The 13,933-nt window shown below is 45.2% G+C and overlaps 1 long non-coding RNA gene across 2 annotated transcripts in view; it reads right to left on the reverse strand.

The window, feature by feature from the left end:
• Nucleotides 1–1,108: 1,108 nt before the first annotated feature.
• The window catches only part of LOC118718178, a 42,214-nt gene continuing 29,389 nt past the window's right edge, over nucleotides 1,109–13,933 (reverse strand). For both annotated transcript variants that reach the window (XR_004987700.2, XR_006741553.1), the window contains exon 5: nucleotides 1,109–1,386. This is a non-coding gene — a long non-coding RNA (uncharacterized LOC118718178). The remainder of the gene's footprint in view (nucleotides 1,387–13,933) is intronic.

Below are 13,933 nucleotides of genomic sequence, written 5' to 3' on the forward strand. Positions count from 1 at the left end.
AAAGTTAACTAATAGTATGTGAATTTTTAAAACCTTACTTTCTGCTGTCACCAACTTTAGGAATGTTTGTTTAGTAATAATACAGGTTAGTGGGTATTTTAATTCAGATGACAAACAATTATAAACAATATATAATTTCTTTAGTATCACAATTAAGCTTTATTTTTCACCAGGGTCAAGTCCAGCCCAGACTCCTGCCAAACGTGGCTCTACCGTCTCCAATATACAGCTTCCGGAGCTGCCCTCCCACTCTGCCTCAGCTTTGCAGAAGAGGAAAGATGCTGGAGCCTGGAGAGGTTTTATGGGCCAGGCTACTCATAGTTCATTGGCCAAAAGTCAGCCACAGAGCCACACCCAATTGCAAGGGAAGCTGGGAAATGAAACCTAGCTGTGTGCCCAGGAAGAAGGAAAAACAAAGGTGATCGAAGAGCTAGGCAATCTCTGCCACGTGAAACAGATAATGAAGTAGAAGATAACAGAGTTATAACCTAAAAAAAGGATGAAAGATTCAGGGTTCATTCTAATCACTAGCAAGAAGATCGGCTACACCCAAGGAGGGACTGCAGAATTCTATCTACCCACATCAGGCGTTACAAAGGGATAGTCGCCCAGCAGTGTGGCTCAGTGCTTGAGCTTTGACCTATGAACCAGGAGGTCACGGTTCAATCAGGGCACATGCCCAGGTTGCAGCTCCATCCCCAGCAGGAGGCAGCCAATCAGTGATTCTTTCTCATCATTGATGTTTCTATCTCTCTCTCCCTCTCCCTTCCTCTCTGAAATCAATATATATATAGATATAGATATAGATATAGATATAGATATAGATATAGATATAGATAGATATAGATAGATATTTTTTTTAAGTGAAAGAGGCTATGATAAAAATAGGATTTGAATTTGAAAGACACTGTGGTGACAGCATTGGCAGAACCACTCCAACATAAAAAGCTGCTCATTGTGTTGACCCATTGCTCACACCTTACTGATGGTCTGTACTGCAGTTCCACATAACCCCCGCCTACCTGACATGAGTTCCTGCCTGCCTGGCCTGTTCAAAGTGACTTTGCTTCTATGGAAAAGGTGTAGGAAAAAAAATATGCAGGTAGTATTCTTTCGTGTTCATTTTTGGGAGTTTTATAAGTGAGTATGTTTCGATCAGACACGACACCGTCCAAGAGGCATGCCAGGGAAAGGAGATGGAGAAAGCTCTGCTAGGAAACAGCGTGGTCATTGGAAACAAAATCCTCCTACTTGGCAGTGCCCAGGGGGAATCTACTGCTATAAACCCTCTGCTGGGGGTGCTGTCCTGGGCATCATTCCCAAGCTTGTTGCAAAGCAACAAGAGAATTTCTTCCTGGGCATGTTTCCTGGTGATACTTTGGAAGCCTGCAATCAGAAAATGAACAGACTGTAATCTACTTTTAATTCCAATTTGGAAAGTGGTAGGCTGTGTTCAGACAAAAAAACAAACAAGAACAGACCTTGATTGGCTACAAAAACAATATTTATCTTGGAGTGCTGACCGCATAGCAATATTCTTGTTGGCCTTACATATTCTAAATATGTAAAAAATTAAACACATCCATGTAGATATCTAAAAACCCCTGCCTGTGTTATAATCATCATGCCTGTTAAACAGTACTTAGCACCTCAGGCCGTTGGGTCCTGCACCACTTCTTCGTTATGTGGAGACTAAATAAAGTCTGGCTCGTTTTTTTCTCTTTGGCTCTTGGACACCTGGGAGTTCTTAAAAGAGCTGGGAATGGTCCCTGAAGAATGATGCTTGGGCAGCTTCGCAGAAGAAAGCAGAATCCCAGAATGTGGAAAAGAAAAAACAAGGTTTGGGGAAAGAAATGTGAACGATATGAAGGAAGAGGTACCTTCATTCATTCATTTCTTGAACGAGTATTTTAAACAATGCAGCGAGTATGGTACTGAGGTAGGAACTATTAAAGGTAGAGGTGGAGAGATGACAGGGAAAAAATGGAAAATAAGTTTAAAACAGTCCCTGAGCTCAGCCAGTGTGGCTCAGTAGTTGAGCATCAACCTATGAACCAGAAGGCCATGGTTTGATTTCCAGTCAGGACACATACTTGGGTTGCAAACTTGATCCCGAGCCGGGGGCATGCAGGAGGCAGCCAATCAATGATTCTCACTTGTCATTGATGTTTTTATCTCTCTCTCCCTCTCCCTTCCTCTCTGAAATCAATAAAAATATATTTTAAAACACACACACACACACAAAAGTCTCTGATATTAAGAAGTTATAATTTAATAAGAGAAGATAATTAAATATCCAAGACAGTACAGGATTTTGTTTGAAGAATAACTTGAAAATATGAAAGAAATTGAACAGTAAAATCTAAAGCAAACCAACCATCCATGAATGGTATTGATTTCTTTCTATGCAGCCAGGACTTGAAGAGATCATTCATCAATGACATGGGAGACAGATAGTGGGGAGGACAGAATGAAGAGAGAAGTTTAAAAACATTTGTAATAAGGTACATGAGTTAATAGAACAAAATTTTATTTTTTGTATTACTGAGGATTGGTTTTGACTGGAAGTAACAGAAAATCCGCCCAAAGAGAAGTGAACGAAAATATGAGGTTATTTCAGGCTCCTGTGAAGGTCCAGGGAGGCAGTCCAGGGCCGGTGTGGCAACTCTGCCGTCCTCTGGGCTGCAATGCCCTTTGTCTCCTCACTCTGTCATCCCTGGGAGCGGCCACATCTGCGTGGCAGCAGCAAAGCAGAGGAAGGGTAAAGAAGAAAGAGGGCGGAGAACAGGCCCTGGGTGCCCTAAAAAAAATTTCCAGATGCTTCCACATGAGCCTTCGACCCCCAACTCATTAGTCAAAACTCAGCAACAGGACCACCTCTATCAAGGGGAGCTGGCAAATAAGGTGTGTTTTCTAGATCTCCATATTTTCAGCTGGAAAACCAGAGAGTTTTATAAGCAAGTGTGTTCACCAGCGTCAAGTTACTGAAGGAGGTAAGAAGAGTGATACATAGGGGCTTCTCTGGCCTCCTCTGCCACCGTGTCATACAAACTAAAAAAGCAAGCTAAGAGGTTGTAACTTCCTATAACAGCTCAACATTATTCTCCAGATCTTAATGGAAAGAATTTTTAAAACAAAGATTCCTTCCTAGAAGTTTGTCTTAAAGCTGAGACAAAATAACGCCCTCTATCTCGGATAACTCCGGATTTGACTCTATGGCCAAGGTTACCCAAAGCACTGAAGATATGTACCTTGGTTGCGGTCCAGGTCTCCATGACCCTGCCTTAGTAACCCTCTCCCTCTGAGTTTCTTATAAAAGGAAAATAAATCCACTATCATTGTTATGTTGTTCAATTCGGTGAATTACACACCAGCAACGTGAGCCTTATGAGGTCTCTGTCCTCACTGTGCAGACATAAAGCTGTGAGGTACTTCCCACACTCCATTCCTCTGGCTCTGAGCTCCAGCAGCCAACCCCCTGGTTCACTTTGCCACAGCCCAGCGGATGCCTCTCTCCCCTCTACAGCCCGCCATGCCCTCCGCTGCCCGAAGACTCTTCGGAGGGCATTGCTGACGCTCAACACGTAACTCATGACTCACCATTGCTCATGGCCTTAAACCACCACCTTGACCTTACCTCCCAGATTAGCCAAAACCTTACTCACCCACCAACTCAACCAGGTCTTCCTCTGAGACACTGCTCTCCCATCCTGGTTATTTGAGGGCGATATTAAACGTGTTCTATGCTCTTTTCCTTTACTCTGCCCCCTTGTGCCTTATTTTTGTGTTACTGAGGGTGAGTTTTGACTGCAAGTAACAGAAAATACCCCCCAAAAGAGGCCACCTGCCGGCCTACCTCTCAGTCAACAGTTATCCATAGAGTGCCATTTCACTCTAGGGACTGAGCTAGATGCTGGGAGCCAGAAGAGAATGAGACACGTGGTCCCTGCTCTCGCATAGCTTCCATTCCAGTATGAAATTGGACATAAACAAGTCACGACAAGTGTGATGATGTCACAATGAAAAAGGGACTGGACTTATGGGCACATTCAGCAGGACACCTAACCTAGACTGGGATGTCAGACGAGGTTTCCGTGAACACACAATCTGAGCTGAGATGCAAGGGACGAGTAGATGTCACAAAGATGGCCCTAACGGGTTCGGCCTGCAGACTCAAGAGTCCCAGGTTCGATTCCGATCAAGGGCATGTACCTTGGTTGTAGGCACATATCCAGTAGGAGGTGTGCAGGAGGCAGCAGATCAATGTTTCTCTCTCTCATCGATGTTTCTAACTATCTCTCTCCGTTCCTCTCTGTGAAAAATCAAATATATATATGTATATGTGTGTGTGTGTGTGTGTGTATACACTTTTTTTAAGTACCTTAAATTAAAAAAATAAAAGTCACAGAGATGAAGTGAGGAGGGGAGAGTGGTCACGTAAAGGGACAGCGGTGGCAAGACTGAGGAGGGGAGAACGTGGTTGAACCAAGAAAGGGGCAGAGTGACGGGCAGTGCAGAACCTCAGGGGGAAGGTGGCCAGACGTGTCCTTAGCCTCACAGGCTGTAATGGATGAATTCTAAGGAGATAAAAATGAATAATAAAGTGTTAACATTTCTTGGGCCAAGTGCCAAGGTCATTACATGGCTCCTTCATCTCTCCCAATGGCCACAAAGTCATGTAACTATTCACTGTGGAGCCAGAACTCAAACTCTGACGGCCATAGCCCTGTCAGGCTGTCATTTTGTAGAAAAATCCAGCGCAGACTCAAAGGCAGAATGCCAGGGTCATACAGGGGCAATGTAGACCCAGAAGGAATCATTTCTCCCCAAATCTCTTTTGAACACTTCTGTTTCCTTAGGAGGTGTTTCCCAAGGCCACGGAATGTGAAAATAAATAAATAAAAATGAGGCCAGCTTCTTTTTAAAGAGCTTATGAGGAATAACTGACTCGTGGTCCGGCTGCTTCTCTGGTCAACATCCTGGCAGGAAACTTCCAAGCACAGGAGACTGGGAGAAGGAAGGAAGGAGTGTTTTCCCTCACCTAGCATTTGGCTTCCTGTTTTGCTTTCCAAAATTTGCATAGACTTTTTTTTTTTTTTAATGCTTTTAGAAAAAATGGATTTTTAAAATTTTTTTTCCAGGAGATAAGATTCCCGTTGGTGGGGAGTGATCAGCCACAGGAATGACAGGGAGTAAATTCTGTGACATCTGCTCTGACGCCGACCCCGTGCCCCTTCGCCTACTCTCTGGGAAATAGCCATGTCTTGCCCGGTGCACTCTGGTCCCATGTGCTCCGGGGGCCCTTGGCCAGGCTTCTCTGCATACCGTGTTTCCCTGAAAATAAGACACCCTCCGAAAATAAGACCTAGCGCTTGGAAAGATAAGACATCCTCTGAAAATAAGACCTAGCGCAACTTTGGGAGAAAAAATTAATATAAGACGCTGTCTTATTTTCGGGGAAACAGGGGGTACATGCCTGTGACTCTGCTGGACTGCCAACTCCCTGGGTGCAGGCACTGTTGGCCTCGTGTGTTTGTCCCCGAGTGTACGTGGTGCCCAGCACACAACAGCCATGTAACAGATGCTTTTAGAATGAATGAGCAAACAGTGGCGCCTGGCAGGGTATCAGCACTGACGGAGTACCTATTCTGTGACAAGCGCTATGTCAGTGGCTTGCAGGCATCGTTTCATTACCTTCTCACAAGCCTCACGAGCCATCCAATTCTTACACCGTACACGCAGTTACTCTTATTCCCCGTTTTTCAGAGAAGGAAATGAGGGCTTGGGGAGCTCCGTGAGTCACACAGGTAGTAAACAACTGAGCCAGGAACAAGCTTGCTGGTCTTTCCTCTTATGCCTCTTTGATGCCGCCACTCCCCGCTGCTCCTCGCCGCCCACTCCTAAAGTATAGCAGATGGAGGAAGTCAGCAGCTCAGAGCATTTGCTCATCCTTACAGGTACTGGCCAGTTGTTTTTTGTTTTGTTTTGGTGTGTTTTTTTTAAAGCTGTCTCCCATTGGGGCAAGTCTAGCAGGATGAGGATACGGGGCCATCCTGGGGAGGGGGGGGGGGGGGGAAGGAAGCTGTGGGTCCGGTCAGCCAAGCCAGGGCTCACATCCTGGCTTTGCTACTAAGGAGCCGTGTGACTTTGGCAAGGTGTTCAGCAGCTCTGCACCTCTTCCAGAGGGACGATACACCGGGCCCCAGAGGAGAGTGAAGCGTTCACCAGACATTGCCAGTGGAGTGGCCAGCACACAGTGAGTGCTTTATAAAGGGGAGCTGTCTCAGGAGCCCGGCCGACAGTATCCTCCAGCTCTAGTAGGCTCAGCGCTGTCCCACTGCTCCTCTGCTACCTGCATGGCATGATCATCCACAGGACACTGCCTCCTGTAACCCAGTTTCCCAGTTTGCTGCTTGTTTGGTGGCTGGTAGAAGAGGGATCTAAGACTAAGTGGGGTGTCAATAAACGGACCCCGCAGGCTCATTGCATCCCTTCCCCGGTTTTGTAGGACCCTCAGAATGACAATGGCTTTTACATTTGTAAAGAGCTAAACATATTTTCCAGTGCCATTTAATCAACTAAAATTCAAATGTCAGTGTCCATAAGCCAAGCTGTATTGGAACGCAGCCACACTCATTCATTGACAGGTTGTCTACGTCTCTCTTCCTGTTCCAACCGCAGAGCTGAGTAGTTGCAACCAAGACTGCATGGTCTGTGAAACCCCAAATATTTCCTATCTGTCCCTTTACAGGAAAAGTTTGCCAATCCCTGGTATAAGTAAATAACAACAGAAGATTTCTCACCTAGAAATACCCATCCAACCCTTTTTCTCTTCCCACTTTTCATCCCATCCCCAAATATAGCCTCAGGTCAAAAATTCTCTTTTTTTAATAGGAGATGTTGGTTTATAAATTCTGTAAGTTTCAGGTGTGCAACAATATAATTCTACATCTGTATATACAGTTGGCCCTTGAACAATGTGAGGGTTAGGGGTCCTGACCCCTATGCAGCCCAAAATGTAAATGTTGACTTTTGAATCTTCCCACCCCCTGCCCCCAACCTAAATTAACTACAGTCATCCTTTGGTATCCTTGGAAGATTGGTTCCAGGACCCCCACAGATACCAAAATCAATGGCTGCTCAAGTCTTTTATATAAAACTAGAGGCCCGGTGCATGAATTCATGGCATGGGTGGGTTCTGTCCAGCCTGCCCTGATTGGGGCAGATTGAACTGGGCTGGCTGGGGGAAGGGGTCAAGGGTGGTTGGTCGGCCTCGTCCCCTGGTTGAATTCCCTCCCAGTTGAACTCCTGGTCGAGGGGACAATTTGCATATTAGCCTTTTATTTATATAGGATGACATAGAACAATGCATATCGTTGGCCCTCCACATCCTACGTTGGTTTGAATCCACAGATGTGAAACTTGGGGATACAAAAGGCTGACTGTATATTTATATTAAAAAATCCACATGATAAGTGGGCCTGTACAGTTCAAAGCCATGTTGTACAAGAGTCAACTGTACTCACGTCACGCTCATCACCAAAAGTCTGGTTTCTATCCACCGCTGTACAATTGATCCCTTTGCCCTCCCTCTAATTCACTTCCCTGCAGAAATCATTTTGGATTAACACACTGCAAATACTCCCTGAGAACTTCATGTACGTACACCATTTTTCACACTTTCAGTTATTTGACTTAATCACACCTCAGCACAGAGCGGAGAGAAAGGAGAAGGTGGAGCAGACAGAGCAAAAGAAGAGGAGAGAAGCCATGAGAAGGATAAGCAGTCATAAATAAATGTGTTCCAAACAAGCAAATCCATAAAGAGCCAGGACAGGGAACAGTTTAGCTGAAATGTATAAATTCCCCTGCAGTTGACACAATCAAGTCATCCATCTTCAAGAAAGCCAACATTCTGACAAGATGGCAACAAGAGCAATAACACCAGCTAGAGAAGACGATCCATCAGGCAACTGCTGTTGAAACAACGTCATATTTATCCAACGGAGGCACTGACCAGCTCACAGAGATGAACTCAAAAGTCCTAGCAAAGGAGCAGAGGAGTCAGAACTATCTAAAAGTAGTTACCCAATCCCTTAAAAAATAAATAAATAAATAAATAAAAAAGGCTGCAGCAATTTTAGTCATTAAAGCCTTAATGTTGAAAGACTGTCATTATCAGTAAGTCCTAAAGGGGGGAAGATAAGGACATTATTTTTAAATTAAAAAAACTCTACATATCCATTGGCTTAGCATAAATCTTGCTTTATTGATGCAAAGAAAGCCCCAGTGATGACAAAACCAAAGCTCTCGCTTTATCGTCCATTCCTAGGGACCTTGTAGCAAGATTTCTGGGCGCCGGCGCAGGGATTATGAAAATACCAGAATAAGCCTCGCAAAGCATTTCTCGACGTGAAGACAAGGACCAGGAATGAAGACCACACGTGTGCATGCGTGTGCCAAAGTCAGGTCCAGGGGGCTTTGTTTTTTTCCGAGTGTGTGCTTGACACAGAGGAGAGAACTCATCTAAGCAGGACACACAGAGGGCTGAGAAAAGCTGCAAAATCTCGTTCCCTCGCCTCCCAGGCACGTGCTAGTAACAAAAGAAGACTTTTTAAAAAAAATGAAAGCAGAAACACAAAAGGCAGAGCAGTACAAGCAAGAAGTAGTAATACGCAGGCAGCACTGACTATCCTCTGGGTCATTTAGCATTTGCTTGTGCTCCTGGCTCTCCCAGTCCAAAACTCTCACCTTTCTTATTTGGGGTAATTTGTTCCCAACTTTATGCCAAAACTGTAAAGGACAGACACCCTCATGTTTACCGCCACACATTAGGTAGTAAGAGGAGGAAGGAGGCAATTGAGAGAGATGTACTCCTCAAAACTGGCAAGGTCATGGAAAACAGTTGAGAAACTGTCAGAGCCAAGAGGAGGCTAATGTGTGGCAGCATCCTGGACAGCTGGGATATGTGGAACCTCTACATGAGAGACTGTGAATTTTATCCCCTTAGACATGCAACGATTTCAAGTCTAAATACGTAGCATTTTAATTTAATTAGTTTGGACAGTTGTCTCTCTCCAGCTGAGATTAAAATAATAATAGTTTCAAACCATGCAGGGTTTTCTTGCAAATTTGTTTCAAGATGTAACAGATGATCAGGAAGAAGATTTGAATCTTGTAAGCATTATCTTTGTCGTTAAAATCCATTAGGAGCATTTTTTATCAACCTCTGGTTGTTTTGGCACAAACCTTGAGGAGTTGGAAAATTTTTGTCTGAGATGTATTTCAAGTAGCAGAGAAATAGTTGTAGGGGGGTGGAGGGGATGGGGGGAAAGAAGACCTGATCCGAGCAGAGGAACAGTGTAAGGAGTCAGAATTGAGCAGAAAGAATACAGGCATTTTGGAGGGTCACAGACATGGGTTTGAATCCTAGACCCATCCCTTCAAAGGTGAGTAACCTTGGCCAACTCACTGTTGGACCTCAGCTTCCTCATCAGGGAAATGGGAACAGGAATATCACCTTTGCCAGGTTGTTGTAAAAAAGAGAGATGGTGTTGGCAGAGTGCCTTTTATAGATACTCTCAGCAAATGCTTGTTCTAACAAGAAAAACAGCATTCTTGGTCTTAAAGAGCATGGAGTTTAGCAAGGATACAAGTGAATATCAACACAGAACAACTGGGAGCCAGGTTTAAAGGGAACAGAGGAAGGAAAAAAACTTAGGTCAGCTAAATGTGAATGCTCTGTGGAAAGAACAACTTTATTTGCATCAGCAGAGTTTTTTGGAAGGCAGGAAAGACTAATAAACGTTTAGCCTTTTGGCATAGCTGAACTCAATTACGGCGATTCTGCTTAAGTCAAGTTTATAAAAACGGGCTTCCCTGTAACCCTCAGATCAAAGTCTTCTAAAACTAGTACGTTCCCAGACTTAAACAAGAAAACTATTGGATCTTCAAAAATGATACAAGGAAAGTGAACCTGAGAAAATATTTTCCCAAATGCACTTTGGATGTTATTGCGGTGGGGGGTTGGGGAAGGGTGTGTTAGATGGGAGAGAAAGGATTTATAGAATTACTAGAGGCACAGTGCATGAAAATTCATGTACTGGGAGCTGGGGAGGGTCCCTCAGCCCGGCCTGCCCCCTCTCACAGTCTGGGAGCCCTCAGGGTTGGGAGGCAACCCAGCAATTAGGAGAAGGCACACCCCATCACATCTCTGCTGCTGCCACTGCTGGCAGTGCAAGCCTTGGCTGGCCCTGGTTACCTGAACCTTGGGCAGCCCTGGGCAGCTGGGCAGCCGCCATCAGAGGCTTGCCTGCACCTCTGGCTGGCCCAGGGCAGCTGAGGGGCTGAGGGGAATGGGTGCCACTATCTTGTGGCTGTGGGTGCCGCCATCTTTGTGATGACATGAGGGTCAATTAGCATATTCCCTCTTTATTAGATAGGATATTATTTCAGATCTGTTGGGTTAAACAAAGTTAAACTTGTTTCTAGGCTTCTTTAAAAAGTAATGCATATACCTGATAAAAATTCAAATGTTAGAAAGGAGCATAAAGTGAAAAGGATGAGATGATGACAGTTTATGCTCTATAATAAATATGACTCTTTTTTTTTTTTTTGTATTTTTGTTTTAAAATTAAGCTCCAGAGTCCTGCTTGACTAACATTCACAAACCTAATGTTTTGTGCCTTACTGGCTGCACAAAGAACCATCTTTTTAGAAAAGGATGCTGCTGCTTACTCTAAAATTTGTCTGCCTTCAAGGACACATTCTCATCTCTGAGCCAAGGTTTTTGTAGAATGCCATGACAGGGAAGAGGTGTAGAAACCATCAGAAGGGCCAGGCTCATTGGCAGGGAGCTGTTGCCTAAATTAGAATTCCAACTGCAAACAACAGCCATCAAAACCTTAGCCCTGAACAAGAGGTCTGTGCCTGGGAGCTTCTCTCAGAGATGTAGACAAGAAGAAAACATGGCAACTGGCTGTTGACTGGCCTTTCATTGCTCTCTTGTAGCCTCCTTTATCCTCGACTGAGGATTTCATTCCCACCGGCTGCCTCTGGACACCTTCCAGCATCTGTTCCTCACTCCACTGCCTCTCCATCTTGGTCCACATTGCCCAGATCCCTGGAGCTACCCTCCTCTTTTTATTAAACCCCACCTCCCCGCCATCACCTCCAACCAACAACATACATACACGTTCTATGCTTGTACTCCTTTAATTCCCCACTGAACTCGCTTAGATTTTCATTACTTATCTTTTACTCATTCGGTTTGATAATTTTATTTACCCAACATCCATGCATTTAGAATAAAAACGGTGCCAAACACTGCTACCATGACCTCTCAATGACTACGTCTCCTAAGCGATGTTATAATGATCACAGTGGCTGTGTGTATGTACACAACGCTCTGTCTCACTCTCTGTCCCATTACTAACTGGGGACATGATGGATCTTTGTACCCTTAAGCGCTCTGAACTCTGGCATATAACTGGGACTGAGCCAATTTTAGTGAGCCTCCTGAGAGACAGATGCTGCCAAGGACTGCCCTTCTAGCTACCTGCCATGGTGGAACAAAGTAAACGCACTCTGTCTCATTTCTGAGCCACGCTAACCCAGCTGACTTTGACCTAACCTCCTCACCAAAACAAACATGGAATATTTATCCCCAACAGGTAACCACTTCTCCTCAGAACACTGAGGCCTAGAATCCTAGTTCTTTGCCTAAAAATTCTTCATTAACCGTCAATTGAAATGATATCTCAGAACACTGGGGGCGAGGAGGCAGAATTTGAGTGCCCATGTGGCACAAGCAGTAACACCTTAAGCCAGCCACAAGGTCTAGCCCCTCCCCCCCTTTAAAAAATATATTTTATTGATTTTCCACAGAGAGGAAGAGAGAGGGATAGAGAGCTAGAAACGTCGATGAGAGAGAAACATCGACCAGCTGCTTCCTGCACACCCCCTACCAGGAATGTGACCGCAGCCAATGTACATGCCCTGGGACCTTTCAGTCTGCAGACCAATGCTCTATCCACCGAGCTAAACCGGTTTCAGCAGTCTAGCCCCTTTAAGGTCCCCATCTGTTTCTCGGGAGTATAAAACAAGAGGGGCTGTGCTAAAAGGCGCTCTGAAAATACAAAGGCTTACAAAAATATTGACCAACCTTTACTGCCTTTCTTTGGCTCACTAATTGCCTTTCCAAAAAAGGCCCACAGAACCTTTTAAACCGAACTCCACGCGGATGACTCAGACCCGTAATCTTTGCCATTTGGCACTAGAATTTAAAGCCAAACCTGGCCAAAGAAAATCCTCACCGACTTCCCTCACCATCAGTCACGCCTCAGGCCCTGCCGGCTGGCTCCCATTCTCAGAAATCGAACAAAGCGGTGCCCTTAAAGGTCATCGGCGAACTCAGTTCGCCAAGCCCAAGGACTTTTTCCTTGCCAGTCTACTGGTCAATTGATGCTACCAATTTCTCTTGCCCCATGCATGTCAGAGACCTAGCAATCGTGTGTTTTTTTTCTCCAGTTCTCAGACCCACCTTCTCAGTCCTTCTGTGCGCTCTTCATTCTCTTACCACATCCTAACTGGAAAGGCTCCGCTGTCCTGACCTCCATTCTCCCCTGGGAACCCATACTCTCACTTTGTGGACTCGCCCCTCTTCCTTCCCCCCCACTCAGGACTTGGGGGCCCACTTCCTATGCAAGCAACTCATGGACAGCTTCGGTCCTGACCTCCCTCTCAGCCTGCTGGATGCTCCCATGTGTATGGCTTTACCATCAGCGCAACCATGTCATGCCTAGAGCAAAACTTACTCTTTCTCCCCCAGACTGCCTCTCTTTGTGCTTTCTCTCTTCCTTGTCTGCCCTCTCTCCTCCCCCTAGTGTATAATAGTTAATCACCCACGTCTGGCAGTTCTTTCAAAACACCTTGTGCAAGCCCTACTTACTTCCTGGAGAGCTTGGCACCAGCTCTGCTTCTCTCCTGCATCCCTACCGGGTTTGCCTTCTTGACAACAGGGGAGAGGGCAGGTCTTCATTTGTGGCTTAATTATACACTACGTTTTACATTTGTGAAAAGTGCTTCTTAGTAACCAATTTCAGCTAAGCATTTTTGATGCATTGTCTTGGGAAGAAGGCTTCTTATTTCTCATTAGGGACTAAAAAGAAACTGTAGAAGATTATATAATAGAGGGTTTTTTTTCAGATCAGCAGATTGGGGAGGTCCTTTGGTTTCCCCAGGAATATTAATGGCACAGGTTTTTCCAATTTTGTAAAGGTGTTTACGGTCTTAGCACTTCCCCTACAGTTCATGCCCGCCCGCTCTGCCCCACCCACCTCAAGGTTCCTGCCCAGTGAACGCACCGAGCCCAGGGGAGCATTCCGTTTTTTTCCATCACCACCTGTGCCACTTCCTCCCCTGCATTGCCAGGGCACCTTGCAGGCGTCACCACTGCCATCAAACCCAGCCGCTGCCCCCGTGGGCAGGAACATGTAGTTTCACTCAGCAACTAGAAATTAGGCTGCCCCCAGAAAGCACCTGAGGGTTTTTTTTTTTGTTGATATTGTTTTTTTTAATCCTCACCCAAGGATATTTTTCCATGGATTTTTAGAGAGAGTGGAAGGGAGGGGCAGAGAGAAACATTGATGTGAAAGACACTTCGATGGGTTGCCTCCTGTAGGTGCCCCAACCAGGGCTGGGATGGGTGGGGGAGAGGGAGGGATCGAACCTGCAGCCAAGGTATGTGCCCTTGACTAGAATTGAACCCGATACCCTTCAGAGCAGACCAACACTCAATACACAGAGCTGAACCGGCTACTAGGGCAGAGTACCCGAGGTTTTGATATGATTGGTTTGAGTTTGCCTTTTGATGCTGTTCACATTTAAAAATATATATATTTTATTGATTTTGTACAGAGAGGGAGAGAGATAG

This window comes from Pipistrellus kuhlii, unplaced genomic scaffold (assembly GCF_014108245.1).
Source record: "Pipistrellus kuhlii isolate mPipKuh1 unplaced genomic scaffold, mPipKuh1.p scaffold_m20_p_14, whole genome shotgun sequence".
Lineage (NCBI taxonomy): Eukaryota > Metazoa > Chordata > Mammalia > Chiroptera > Vespertilionidae > Pipistrellus > Pipistrellus kuhlii.